The following is a 13,711-nucleotide window of genomic DNA, read 5'->3' on the forward strand; positions in this document are numbered from 1 at the left end:
GAAAGGCAGGAAGTGAGCAAGAGTACTCGTCATTTTGTGTCACCGAGCTGACATTTGTGTCGTCAGAAATCCCTGTTGGGAGAGCGCTTTTAGGAAAAGGTCAACATTTTAAAGATACGTTGATCAGAAAATAGCTAAGGTTTTATGCAAATAACCATTGTCAGCAGCCGCCAACATTTTCCAGCTTTTTATTACAATCAGAATCTACATTTAATTCACATTTAACAGGATCTGTTGGGAAGACACTTCACCCTTTTACAGAGCTCCTTTGGTTCTGAAGAAAAGGAGCCATTGTTGTAGTTTGTAGTGAATCACAGAACCTGTGGTCATTTGCCAGAGTCTGTTGTGTACAGATTACTGAGATTATTGAAGGTCGCTGCAAAGAAAAGGGTCAAGTTTTCATAAATGTAGTGTATTAACAGTAATAAAAAAAGGTCAAAGAGCAACTGCTGACACAATAACACTAAATTAAGTTAGGACATAAAAAGGTATAAAAAAGGAAAGATATAAATACAAAAAAAAGATAGTAAGTTTAAAAAGATGACAGTGACGTTCCTTTGCTTGCTTCTTTTTTAAACAAATGCTCTGTCAGCAACTGTTAAATAATCAATAAACATATTAAACTGTTAGGCTTCAGCTCCAATTCATTTTTTGTTTAATAGGAGAACAGATTTTTGGATGATGTGATTTTGTCAGAACAGGTTTAGTAAGGTTTAAAGTTTCTTCAAATAAAGGTGTCATCGCATAAACAAAAGGGAAGACTTCAACTGATATACATTCATTTGAAAACCAAAGCTGATGGTCAAAGGGAGTCAGAAAAATGTCTGGACTGACAGGTTAAACACTTTAATAACTGAGCTGTCTCCAGTGACAACGAATAACACACACTATTTTTGAATTACAACAATTCTTTAACAGTTTACACAGCTGAAGTTAATTCCAGTGGATTCTGTGGTAGATAAAAGCAGCTTTGCATCAATATGCAACACTTTACAGTTATGAAGTGTTGCATGTCGGTGCATAGCTACTTTTCTTCTCATCAGAATCAGTTAGTTGACAGTAATAGTAGAAACACGCTACCCTCAAAGTGTGTTTGCATAGCAGCACAAAAACGATTTTCTTGGCTTCAGAATCCATTGGAATTGCATTTGTTGTGGACGCCTTCACGTTGTTGACCAATCGGATGGACGCCTTCACGTTCAATTGGATGCAGCCAAATTATGTCAGATGTTGGCCTCCTATGTAGACGAGGGTCATTTTGAGTATTATTTAAGTTATGTTGACTCTTATTTAAATTAAACTGTTGCAGTAAAATTGAATTGATGTTTTTGGTTGTTTTGCTATTTGTTCATGTATCGCAAGTTATATCGTTATCACAATATTGATCACTAATATCGCACATCGCAAGTTTTCCTCATATGGTGCAGGCCTAGTCTGAACCAAAGTTTGGGTCATAAACTCAAGAGTGGAAGTGGATGGACCAGAAGACTTTGTGAGATTATCAATTTGATTTAGGAAGGTCAGGCAAGAAGAAAGAAAACTAAGGTAAATTATCTTCATCATTACTCCATAGAATTTTTTCAAGGTACCTCGGTCACTTGAGTCCACCTGGGAAGCATGTTCTCGTAGAACCGAGGAGTTGCATCATAACAAACACAAGATCACAGCATACCACAAGAAAGACCAGATTGAGTCAGTGGGCCGCATGCACCCAGGGACCTCATTAGTCCAAGCAGACTGCTCTGTAGGCAACAGGAGTTCAGGCGGCCTCCTACCTGCTGAGGGTTCAGCACCTAAAGGCCAAAGCAACGACACGGGACTGAGCAGGGGGGACTCGGCTTGGGACTGGGAGGTTCAAAGGGATTGGGCTGTAACACGTTCCCGCCTCACATCAGAGTTTACGGAGGTCAGGAGCAGCTCTTCAAACATGAGCAGGCAGATCAAAGACTCCGCATCAGCTGACAGGAATGAGGACGGTTCATCTCATTGTGTATGCCGAGAGAGGCTGAAGTGGAGAGCTCTCTCAAGGACTGCATGTAACAAAGGTGCAGGCACCATTTAAGATATGAAAGCAAATTTAAATCAGACTGGGAGCTAATATTATGACTGCTAATTGAATTACATCAAACTGTGCTGCGTGGAAAATTACCCTTCATTTTACAACACAATAAGTAAACATGCTAATTTCTCATTTAGCTTGTTTCTTCAAAATGTGTTGATCTCAATGTAATCTAAAACAGATTTCCCGTTTCAAGGTAAGACATTAAGCCTCAGATTAGAGTCGTAATTGAAAAACATAGTCTTGATGCTTCATGGAGTAATGTAGATGAATGTAAACAGATTAACTAATTACTCAGATGTTTCTGACTTCACGTTACCTGACTAGAGCACAAAATCAAACTTCTGGAAGGTAAGTGACTTTAAAGAAGAGGAAAAATCACCAAAAACTAGCTGTGCTGTTCAGTCAGCTCGAGATCTTCAAGCCAAAAAAGGGAAAATTTATTTTGCATATATCCCTGTGACTCTTATATGCTGATGAAATCTGTTGACACAAAACAAAAGCAGCAGAAGCAGAGATTATGTTGATGAAGGATAATGGAGATTTTGACTCAAATTTGTTGACTTCAGTACGGTGGGTTATTTATTTCATGGCAAAACAACACAAGAGTGGAAAATAACCTTAAATAGACATCCATGTTTTATTTCTATTCCAAACAGGTAAACAAAATGTCCTGCACTTACAGGTAAGAGCGGGACATTTTGTTTATGTGCACCTCATATGCTGCACGTTAATAGCTTTCTCTTTGTGTGACTGCACAAAAGCGGTTGAACATTACCATGGGAACAGCTCAGGAAACAGAGCTGCTGACCAGACTGCATCCACATTTACATCAGCATGTTAGAACCAGGGTCACAACAGGCTGTGCAAAAATCCAGACAATGCTGGCAAAAGGCTTTTGTCCCTACCAGACGTTTTATACTTCAAAAAAATTAACCAACTGTCAAGGTACTTATGTAAAACACCTTTTTTAAAAGACACAAAACTAAAAGAAAAAGAAAGACAGCTTTGAGCCACTTCTGACAAAGATAAAAAGATTTGTTTCAAAGTCTGCAAAAATTCTCTTCTCTGCATCTTTTTAAGTAAAATCTTAACAGGGTGGAGGCAGGGTAATGGTTCAGAGGTGCACAATAATAATAATGGATTGGATTTATCTGGATTTATCACTCTTGTGTTGTTTTGCCATAAAATAACTTTTCCAAAGTTCTTAAACTTTGTTTTCCCAAAGTCCTTCCAATGTGTCCATTATTCTTTCATTCTTGGTGATGGTAACTGCTGTCGTAGCCACAGCTGCCCCGGGGCAGACTGACAGAGGCGTGGCTGCCAGTTTGCACCTACGGTCCCTCTGAACATCACCGGGAATTTAATATTTGCACACCACGCTGGAGGCAGGGAGGGTGAGGTCTCTTGGACACAGCAATAGTTGACTGGGGGGAGCGGGGATCGAACCACCGACCCTTCAATCATAGGCCGACCTGCTAAACCGCCAGATCCACTGCCGCTTGTGGTATCATAATAGATGTCCACTGGAAAATACTCCGACTTAAAGACCCACTCCAATGAAAATGGTGTTTTTAGCGTGTTCTTGTAGCGTTTCTCTCATGGTGGAGGACATACATAAAGACACTTAAAATAGCATTTCTAGATATTTCTTTATTCAAATCGCTGTCAACAAGGATTATACGAAAAAATGCAGATCTGAAAAGCTTCCAGTTGTTACATACAAACTACGAATGTCTCAAAAGATTCCCAAATACTGTTTCCTCACTTTAGAGCCAAGCCTTAAATTTCTTTTAGTAGTTACTTTTACCAGTATTCACTGTGTGGGGTCATGGGTAATATGTGTGAACAGAGGGGAGTGGGAAGGGTGGGTTGGGTTTGTTGTTGTTTGATTTGTTTTAAAAGTTAAAGCGCTTCAAGTTGGGCAGTGTGTAAGAATCACTTAAAAGGTTAGATTTGATTTAATTTTATCTGATTTGATCAGGCCCAATCACAAAGCTTCAGACATGATCTGTATTGGATATATATTTTATATTATTCTGATCGCAGCTGCATATTTCAAGCTTATTTCAAGTAAAGGCCCTACGAGAAGTCTGCATGTCATGAATGGATTACGACACGCTGCTGCTCTAAAGCGCAGAGGAATATGCCAGCCGTTTGAGCAGAAAGCACACAAAAACAATTCTGTAAGGTTAACAAGATATTCACAGATTCTGGCTGTTTTTGTTATGATTTCATCTGAAAATTAATCGCCTGGAGGCAGAATTAGGGAAAGAGTGTATTTTCTGCCAATCTGCCCCCCACTAATAAATCTGTTCTTATTTTCTCAGCATGTTTGAATTTGAGTTAACAGTAAAACACTAAAGATGTCTTCGTCCTCTGGCAGCAGCGGGGCTTGCTACCCCACTGGAGACCTCCCATTTTACCCGCAGCACACACTCTGCACCCCCACACCACAATACACAGGTGGGATTGGGGAGGGGTGACCGGTCTTCATCCACCTGGTCCTCTAAGGGCGGCCTGGCGTGTGGGGACCCTCCTAGCCGAAGCGGTGGCCGGGCGTGCGGTGTTAGGGGGTCGGTGGGCTGGAGGGGGTTACTGTGTAGCGACGGGGGGCAGGGAGCAACCAGAAGAATGTGTGTGTGTGAGAGTGCATGGCTGGGGACAGGACTGGGGGCTACCTTGCCAGTACCCGCTGGGGCTCACCTTTCCTTTTGCAGAGTGGGAAGGCAGCTGAGGGGGGGATAAAGGAGGAGGGGTTGAGGAGCGTGTTGGGAGAGGGGGGCTGTAGAGGGTAGTGTCGTGTGGGGGTAGGTAATAATAATAATAATAATGGATTGGATTTATCTGCGCTTTTCAAGACACTCAAAGCGCTTACAGTGTGTCCATTATTCATTCACTCCTCATTCATACTTGGTGACGGTAAGCTACTGTTGTAACCACAGCTGCCCTGGGACAGACTGACAGAGGCGTGGCTGCCATTTCGCGCCTACGGCCCCTCTGACCATCACCGGGATCATTCATGCACATTCACACACCAGTGGAGCCACACTGGAGGCAAGGAGGGTGAAGTGTCTTGCCCAAGGACACAACAACATTTGGCTGGTGGGAGTGGGGATCGAACCGCCAACCCTTCGGTCATTGGACGACCTGCTCAACCACCTGAGCCACTGTCGCCTAGTAGGGTAGCCGGTAGGGGTGGAGCTGTGGTTGCGAGGCTCCGGCTGGGAGGTGAGCTGTCCCCGGGTTCTCTGAGCGCTGGCCTCGTCCTCGGCCCACGTCTCGGTGTCCAGCGCCCGGTGGCTCCAATGGCCAATGGCCTTTTCCTGTGGCTGAGTGCTCCTTTCCTGTGGCCTGGGGGTCCTGACGCTGGGCTCGCCTATGCCTTCTGGTGCCAGAGGGGGCACTGGAAACGCTCCTGGTCCGGGCGTCTCCCCCTCTCTCCTAGTCTGGCTGGTCGGGCTGGGGAGGATCTGGTTCCCCTAACGATCACATGGTTCACTTTGGCAGCGTGCATGTAGCTCCACCCCCACGTGCACACTGCTTCCTGTCTGCTTCATCCCTCCTCCTAACCCACAGTCGATTGATGGACAGATACCTTCTGCTTATTTTCGTGTCAGAATATCACCTTTGATGTAATATTTGTCTTTCTGCAGATCTAGTATAAATGTTTCACAGCTTAAAATAATAACCTGTTCAAATCTCCTCCTCCCCTTTAATTGAAAGAATATGTATATATACTTAAAGCAGAAAATGTAACAAATAAATCAATAAAAATAAAAAAAGGGGTTTATACAAATTTATACCCTGTTTATCCAAAGATTCATGACCTCTTTTTGTAAAAGTAAAACCTGTCCAACACAAAAGGCCTTTAGCGCTCATCTGTTTGCTCAGTTGTTGGTCAGAACAAGTTAAAAAGAAGAAGAAAAATAATAAAATAAAATAAAATAACTGTTGTTGAATATATTCTGTCATTTGTATTTTTTTCCAAAGAAAGTAAAAGGATGGAGAAAAAAACCTGGATTAAACTCAGAAATCGTATTAGAAATGATCAAATCTGAGGTTTTCATTTTTTGGTCATGTCGCCCAGCCCTACGCTGAATCTGGAAGTAAAGCTTGGGAGTTTTTGAAATGACAGAAACAAAGAATCTAAACCCCTAAAGCAAATACACAGGGGTTTACAATCCTGCAACAGGCCCATTGTGCATAAGAAAAGATTTAGTCCAGAATCTTTGTTCAAAGGCAAAACTAAAAAGATTTTAATGATCAATGACACCTCACAGTGAACCCATGGCTGGTTGTTGAGCTTTCAATCACTTTAACATGAATGGATGAGTAAAAATAAATAAATCCATGAAGATGTTTTAAGGGAGCAGACCCCATGAATGTGCTTCCTGGGCATTGCACCTCCACCTTCACAGAGACCTGAGGACACATCCGCTGCTGCAGGCAGCAAAGTCAGACACGCTTTCTCTTTTTTGGCGTTTCAGCCGCTTCTCATTTTGAATCTGCCAACACTGCATCTACATTCCAATCGGAGCGTGTGACCCCGCTGCCGCCTCATCTCTGACAAAACAATCAGGTAAAAATGTGGCTGAAATGGCAGATGACTTGAGACGGAACAGCAAGACGGGAACACACGGACTGCAGGAAAATTGCCTCCTTCAGCACTTAAATAAAAGGCGGGAGGTCAGAAGACACACATGCTCAGACACACTAACCCCGCCCTCTGTCCACACTGTCATTCTGCCTCTCGGTCCAATTCAAAGCATCTTTACCAACACTTTTCTCACACACTGAAGATTTTAAAAACTGACTTACAAAGAGATTGCTGATGATAAACCGGTAATTCGGGTCGGTTAACTATCCAACGTCGGTTACGTATCCAACGTAAAGCATTTAAAAAAGCACAAACTTTCAAAAGACTTTGTAAAATGTATTTTTACATTTTATATCGAGTTGGAAAAAAACTAAGATGGTGTTTATTTTGAGAGAAAATGTATGCAGTGAATTTTACAAGCATGTTTAAAGTTTAAGGAGCATAAGAGCCTTTAAAACCTTCTAAAACTCTTTTAAACACCGAATAGTGAAATGGAAGCTAAAAATGCAGCTTCAGGACGAGTATGAATGCTCAGAGGAGAAGATCCATTTAGAACAAGAACGAGATGAGTGAAGATACTGAGACATGTTTAAAGTCATGTTGACATCTCCCCACATCGCTGACGTCTACTAAAGACCCACTATGATGAGAATGGTGCACTTAACATGTTCTCCTGGCATTTTTCTGTTGATGGAGGACATAGAGAAAGAAATTTAGCTCAAAATTGCATTTCTACGAGTTTCTTCATTGAAATGGTAGTGAAAAAGGAGCAGACAAAAATTTGAAAAAGAGCTCACTTGTGTTGTAGAAAATAGACTGGGCGGGGCCACAAGCTCCCCACTCTGCTCCATTCTGAAGCATCCCAAGGGCCTCAAACAAAGGCCTCAAAACAGCTACCTGTAAGTAAAGTAGTCGTCTTTTTGACAACGAATACAAGTTTACCGTAATTTAGTACTGAGCAGCAATTAATCTGTATCATCTAATAATAAATTCATAATCACTTGGAGAAAGATCCCGCTCCTTTGGGTGAATCTACTGTCTACATCAGGGGTCGGGAACCTATGGCTCGCGAGCCATATATGGCTATTTTGATGGTCACATGTGGCTCGCAGACAAATCTTTAATTATAGTTTTTTTTTTTCATTAGACCAGTCCTTCTCGGGCGCGATGCGATGCCAGAGGCGCGCAGTAGTAGCGGTGCTTAGAGAGAAAAATCTGCGCCAGCGCTATCAGTTACTATGATCTATTATTTCACAGAGTTTGTACCAGCCGGAAACTTGTGAATTGCCGTGCCTAAAACTGCGCTCCCGTCTCTGAGAAAGAGCGCGCAGATGCGGGGACGGGATGTGTGAGGAAGAAAGCAGAGGGTGGGGGTGAGGGGTTGTGGGGACAGGCAGCAGGTGAATCGCGCAGGGATTATAAAAACGTAAAACCCGCTGCCCGTCACTCACTGCAGCGTGTGAGTGTGTGTTTGGCTCCAGGTCTGCATGTGATCAGTCTTTCTCACATCTACAGAACATTCAGACCTACGATCACGTTTAAAGTCTCAACGCCTGCATGAAGCAGAAACTCACCACGTATCAACCAGACTAGACCATCAGCAAAACTACCACGAGAAATACTCATCATTTATTAGCAACAGCATAACAATGTTATTGAAAAGAATCCACAGACTTATTGTACTTTAAAAATGTTGAAATTAAATTAAATGCACACATTCACTTGTATATTTAGTTTTAAACAAATTGTCGCGGACTGAGTTTAACTTGGCTGTTGGGCCGCGTTAAAAGTTCTGGAGTTCATTGAACGCGTCAAGCAGAGATCTGATTGGCTCTCAGTTCTGTCGCTCAGCCTGTTGTTAGGTAGTTTGGACCAATGGGGTTCAGCTATGGGCCGAATAAGGGAAATGGGAGGGGCTGCAGCGGTAGCAGGGGAATATAAAGTTGGGAGAAGCGCTCTCGTCTCGTCTCGGCGGGAGAGATTCAGGAGTTGCTGAATTAATTGAACGGCGTTTGTTGCGGTCTGCAGTAATCGGAATAAAGAACTTTAAAAGAGGTTAAGTCTCCGTGCCTCAGTGTGGGGAAGGGACACTACATTATTGTATGGCTCTTTCGAAATTACATTTCAAAATATGTGGCATTTATGGCTCTCTTGGCCAAAAAGGTTCCCGACCCCTGGTCTACATGCTAAACCAGTGTTTTTCAACCAGTGTGCCGTGGGAGACGGTCAGGTGTGCCGTGAGAAATGACCCATTTTCACTGATCTAAAAACATTTCCCATCTCCAGGATCTAAGCTCTGTGTTCATCCAAACAGATCCTGATAATGAGTAGTTAGGAATATGAAAGATAAATATAAATAAATCAATAAATCACTATTTAGAAAGACTATAAAGTTCTTTTTATGTGAGGTTACATAAAATTGCATGTTAATAAACTGGAGGGAAAAAGAACTACCAGGGTAAAATGTCAAATTATTTAGGTGGAAATTATTACTGAAAACCAACTTCACTTCATTACATCTTTTAGAAAAAACATCTGCAACTTCCAGCTTTTTCTGCCACAATTATCACAAAAATGCACGTGAGATTGCAGAGGGGCTGTAGATCAATACAGACTATAGAGTTTCTCCTTTAATTTTTTTAATGCTTGTGTGCCGTGGGATTTTTTCAAGGATGTGTGTGCCTATGCCCAAAAAAGGTTGAAAAACACTGTGCTAGATACACAAGCGTACACAATACAAGACCCCCCCCCACACACACACACACACCCACAAGAGCGTGTCACTAGTGTTCATTCATGTAGCATTTGACTGATGAAACAGTGGGTACATACCACCATATTTAAGGGGCTCCAGACAGAATTGGAGAATAAAGCTGCTGGACTTCCAGCAGAAACCAGGAAGTTCAATAAAAGTGTTGATTTGGAGCCGCTGGTGTGGTTAGACACCGACTACTCTATGATCCTGATGTTTAGCTAATTAGCTGGCGACACATAGATCGCTTTAATGTCCGACAATATTTTCACAGGACGTGGCGTCCTAGAGTATACAACAAATACTCAGGGTGGAACGATACATGTAGTTGAACTGAACTGTTTTCATAACCGGTTCGGTTTACTTCTGTACCGTTTCGGTACGTTTTTTCTTTTTTCCCCGCACATACATTGTAACGACCTAGCTGCTTTGTCACTCGTAGCTGGGAAAAGAGAGCCGGGCTGCCAGTTAACTAGCTGCGGTGACTGTCCTTGCCCCCCCATACTCCACTCGCCCTCAAACAGTCTCAGAAAAATAGATTGCTCCATCTCCTGTCCAGCATTAAAACCCACTAATAATGAAAACACGAACACCATAACATGAACCTCACTCCTTTTCATAGCTCTCTCGGTGATGGTGAAGAATTCAACACACACAAGAGTTCACATTTCCCATGAGTCTTAGTGGCTATAGGCGGGGCTAACCCCTGGTCGCCACTGTATTAACTTTGCGCCGAGGCGGAAGTAATGTTAGCCGTGAGTTTCCTCCTAGGGCTGTGACGATAACCGCATCACCGCGGTGATGAGGTCATCACCGCACTTTTTTTTTTTTTTTTTTGAAAGTTCAGCATATTGTGCGTGATAGGAACTATAATAAACACATTAAACACATTCATCTTTGCTGATAATTTCATTTTTCTGCTAGTCCTGTGTTCAGAATTTCCTTCAGACTATTCTCTCCTTCTCTCCCACCGCGCCTGTCACTGTCTGTCGTAGGCGCGCGCTCTCAGTGCCTCTGCTGCATGCGGCTCCCTTTAGTAAATTACTAATGAATCCCTGCTGATCTGCAGAAACTATGTCCAAGAAAGCGACACTGATTGAGATTGTGGCTAAAAACAACATAATCACAACAAAAAGACCACTGGGAACACTTTGAAAATAGAACAACATATGATCCAAGTGGAAATTTAAGTTTAGGAACCATGATACAACCTGCAGTACCGGAAATGACCACTTGACGCTGAAAAGGGAGTCAGTGTTTGTTCACTCTAATGTTGAATCTCCCAACAAAAGGTAAAATCCGGTTTTAAAATGGAACTTTGGTCTCAGTGGCTAGATTTACTCTGACTGACGTACAGGAAGTAGATTTAATGAATGTCTAAACTGGACCATAACAAGGAGAATAACTGGAAGTGTGGCTGTTAATTGGCAGTCATTATTCAGTCCACAGCCGTCACGAGCTGCTAACCATGACCAAACAAATGAAAAAGAAAACAATGACTCAGCAGATGCAGAAAGACTTGTCACTGATCTGCCTCTCCACATTCATTCAGTAAGCCTCCAGTCACATGTCTGCTATAGAAACACAAATCACAAATAGATCTCCTTTATAATAATGTCCAAACCAACACTACTGGCAAGTTACTACTGCATCTTCTGCAGTCTGTTTTACAAATTAACACAACAATAAGATAAAAGTACCAAAGGTGAAGAAAATATAGAAATGGGAGACAAAGAAAAAACAAAATATGGAACATATTATTAACAGGACTAAAAATAATAATTTTTCAAACATGACCACATCTCTTTTCAACTTCCTGTGAACAACCTCTGAGCAATTAAGTCTGTTTTGTGTCTACAATCACTCAGCTGTCACTCCTAAAACCGTGTTGCAACCCACCTCCTCCTGGGAGTCTCAGCTTTCTTAGCTCCTCAAGATGATGTAAACTCTGGGGAAGTTTTCTCACACACCTGAAACACCTTCAGGCTCCCTTCCAGCAGCATTTTAAGCCTCGCACCAAAGTTTTGACTACGTGTCACAAAAACCATATTTGAATCTTCAACTGTCCTGTCTCTAGTTTCTCCTACATAACAGTTTAAGAGACAATATTTACTCATTTTGCCTGTTAGTTTTACAAACATTAGTTTTGTGGAGAGTATTTAATTCTCACAGTGTGGGGCTCAAAACAGCCGACTCACCTCAGTGTTACAGTGTTTTTAAGATATTCATCCGACCTGAAGATGCTCACAGTCCTCCGTGTCCTTTGGGACCTGCACCTTGACCGCAGACCTCCACACTAGTCTGGATTTCCTCCCACCCATCTTCAGCATCGCACCATCTTCATTCCACAGAATCATCTGCACTGTACTCCCATCATGCAGCGGTGCTACATCTGCTCAGTTCCACGGCACACCTTCCTCTGGATATTACATCGCACTGATCCTCAGGGCTATTGCATTTTTGACCTGTCACAGGTCAGAGGTCACACTTATGTTGAGGCTGCAAGCCGGTCACACTGTTAGGTCCAGTCAAGAAGTCCTAGATGATTTTTTCACCTGTAATCCAGAAAAAAAGTTAAAAATTAATAAACAAAAATTACCCAGATTATGTCAAATTTGACAGACATCTATTTATATTATTACTCTGGTTTTATTTTTCTTACCCCAACATTTTCAGTGTAATTTAAAAAAAAATGAAAGTTTTAAACATTACAGCTAAATGTTTTCAAGTCTGTAATGATATATGTTAACACACAACAATAACTCTGGTCACAAACTAAAAACTACACAACTTTTCTGAGTGTTTTAAAATAAAACATTTGTTTTTAGTGTGATATCAAAAAAAAAAAAAAAATACCCAGCTGAGCTAGCATTAGCATTCAGCGCTAGCGAACTAAAACTCACCGGAAATAGTGTCTATAAAGGGTCCTATTGACCAGCGGTAAGATGTTTTTTCGAAGAAACGTTCATTTATCTTTTATAAGTTTGTTCAGTTCCGTCGGGACTTTTTGGTTCCGTAAAAACCTGAAAAACGTCTGGAAGTTTCGCTCGCGTTTCCTCCAATGACCAACAGAAGAAGCGGGCCGGGCAGCTGCGCCTGGTTGTATTTGGGGGCGGGACTTAACTGCTAATAACGTAGGATAATTCCTTCTGTCAATCATTTTCTCGAAAGTTCATTGGAGGGGAAAAACTATTCCGGAAGTCAAACATCCAGACTTTTTTTTTTTTTAATTATTTTTTTTTTATTGTACATTTTTCAATTTATAGACATTCACAGTCACTTGCACAATAAACAATTGTTAATATCTAACACACATATAAGATCGAAAAAACAAAAAACAGTAATATTTTTAACAATGTGTGTACCTTTTTTTTTTTTTTTTTTTTTTGTAGATGCTCATATACAAACCAAATTAGGGTGAACAAACGTTATAAATGCACATATAGAAAAAAAAGAAATAAAAATGAAATAATAGGCAAAGGCAAGGCAAAAACAATTCAAAATAATAATACTTTTGATATATTCTGATAAATGACTGTAGTTTTCTTGTTTTTGTTAGGAATGCATTTAAGACACTTATAATAATCAGAAAAATAATTCAAAAAATACTAAACAAAGGGCATGTTTTTTTCCATTTACATAAATGAATGAAATGTTTGCATAAAATAATAACAACATTAATGACATCAGATATTCCCGGGTCCAGATTTTCCATATAGAAAAGAACATCACATAAGGAAAAAAAGGGAATATTTAAAATTTTGAGTGACAACCAATTGTGTATATCAGACCAAAATATTTTAACCTGGTTGCAACTGTAAAAAAGATGTTCTAATGTTTCAGTTTCAGATGAACAGAATATGCATGGTTCAGATTCAAATTTGAATCTTTTATATAAAAAATCTCCAACAGGGTAAATTTTAGATATTATTTTAAAATGCGTTTCTTTCATTTTAGGTGGAAGTGGGTACTTTGTGTATAAAGAAAAAGATTTGTTCATTTGGGTTGTTTCTAAGTCGCATCTATTGTTTATACTAAAGTTGCAGAAAATTAATTGTTTAAAGGTTAGAGTTATTAATTTATTGTTGCCTTTTTTATCTTTTAGGGGAATATTATTAATTTTTAGTTCCGAAAATTGTGGTTTGATTTCATTGTATTGTAGTATGTTATGAATGAGATTAAGTAGAGGTATGGGAATTGCTTTACAGACTTTGTTATAACAGTTACTAGAATCCTTAATCTTGTATTTAGTTACAAACTCATAGTATGATAACAGCCTTCCATCAGTACGCAACAAGTC

At 40.7% G+C, this 13,711-nt stretch overlaps 1 long non-coding RNA gene across 2 annotated transcripts in view; it reads right to left on the reverse strand.

The window, feature by feature from the left end:
• Positions 1 to 12,863, reverse strand: part of LOC110015804 — a 123,206-nt gene extending 110,343 nt beyond the window's left edge. Inside the window, exons 1-4 of one of the 2 annotated variants that reach the window (XR_002874039.1) lie at positions 12,315 to 12,863; positions 11,610 to 11,966; positions 7,457 to 7,556; positions 6,966 to 7,343 (exon numbers count right to left, since the gene is read on the reverse strand). This is a non-coding gene — a long non-coding RNA (uncharacterized LOC110015804). Of the gene's footprint in view, positions 1 to 6,965; positions 7,344 to 7,456; positions 7,557 to 11,609; positions 11,967 to 12,314 lie in introns of those variants that run through there. The other variant, XR_002874040.1, reaches the window with a different exon arrangement.
• Positions 12,864 to 13,711: the final 848 nt, after the last annotated feature.

This window comes from Oryzias latipes, chromosome 10 (assembly GCF_002234675.1).
Source record: "Oryzias latipes chromosome 10, ASM223467v1".
In the NCBI taxonomy this organism is placed as follows: domain Eukaryota; kingdom Metazoa; phylum Chordata; class Actinopteri; order Beloniformes; family Adrianichthyidae; genus Oryzias; species Oryzias latipes.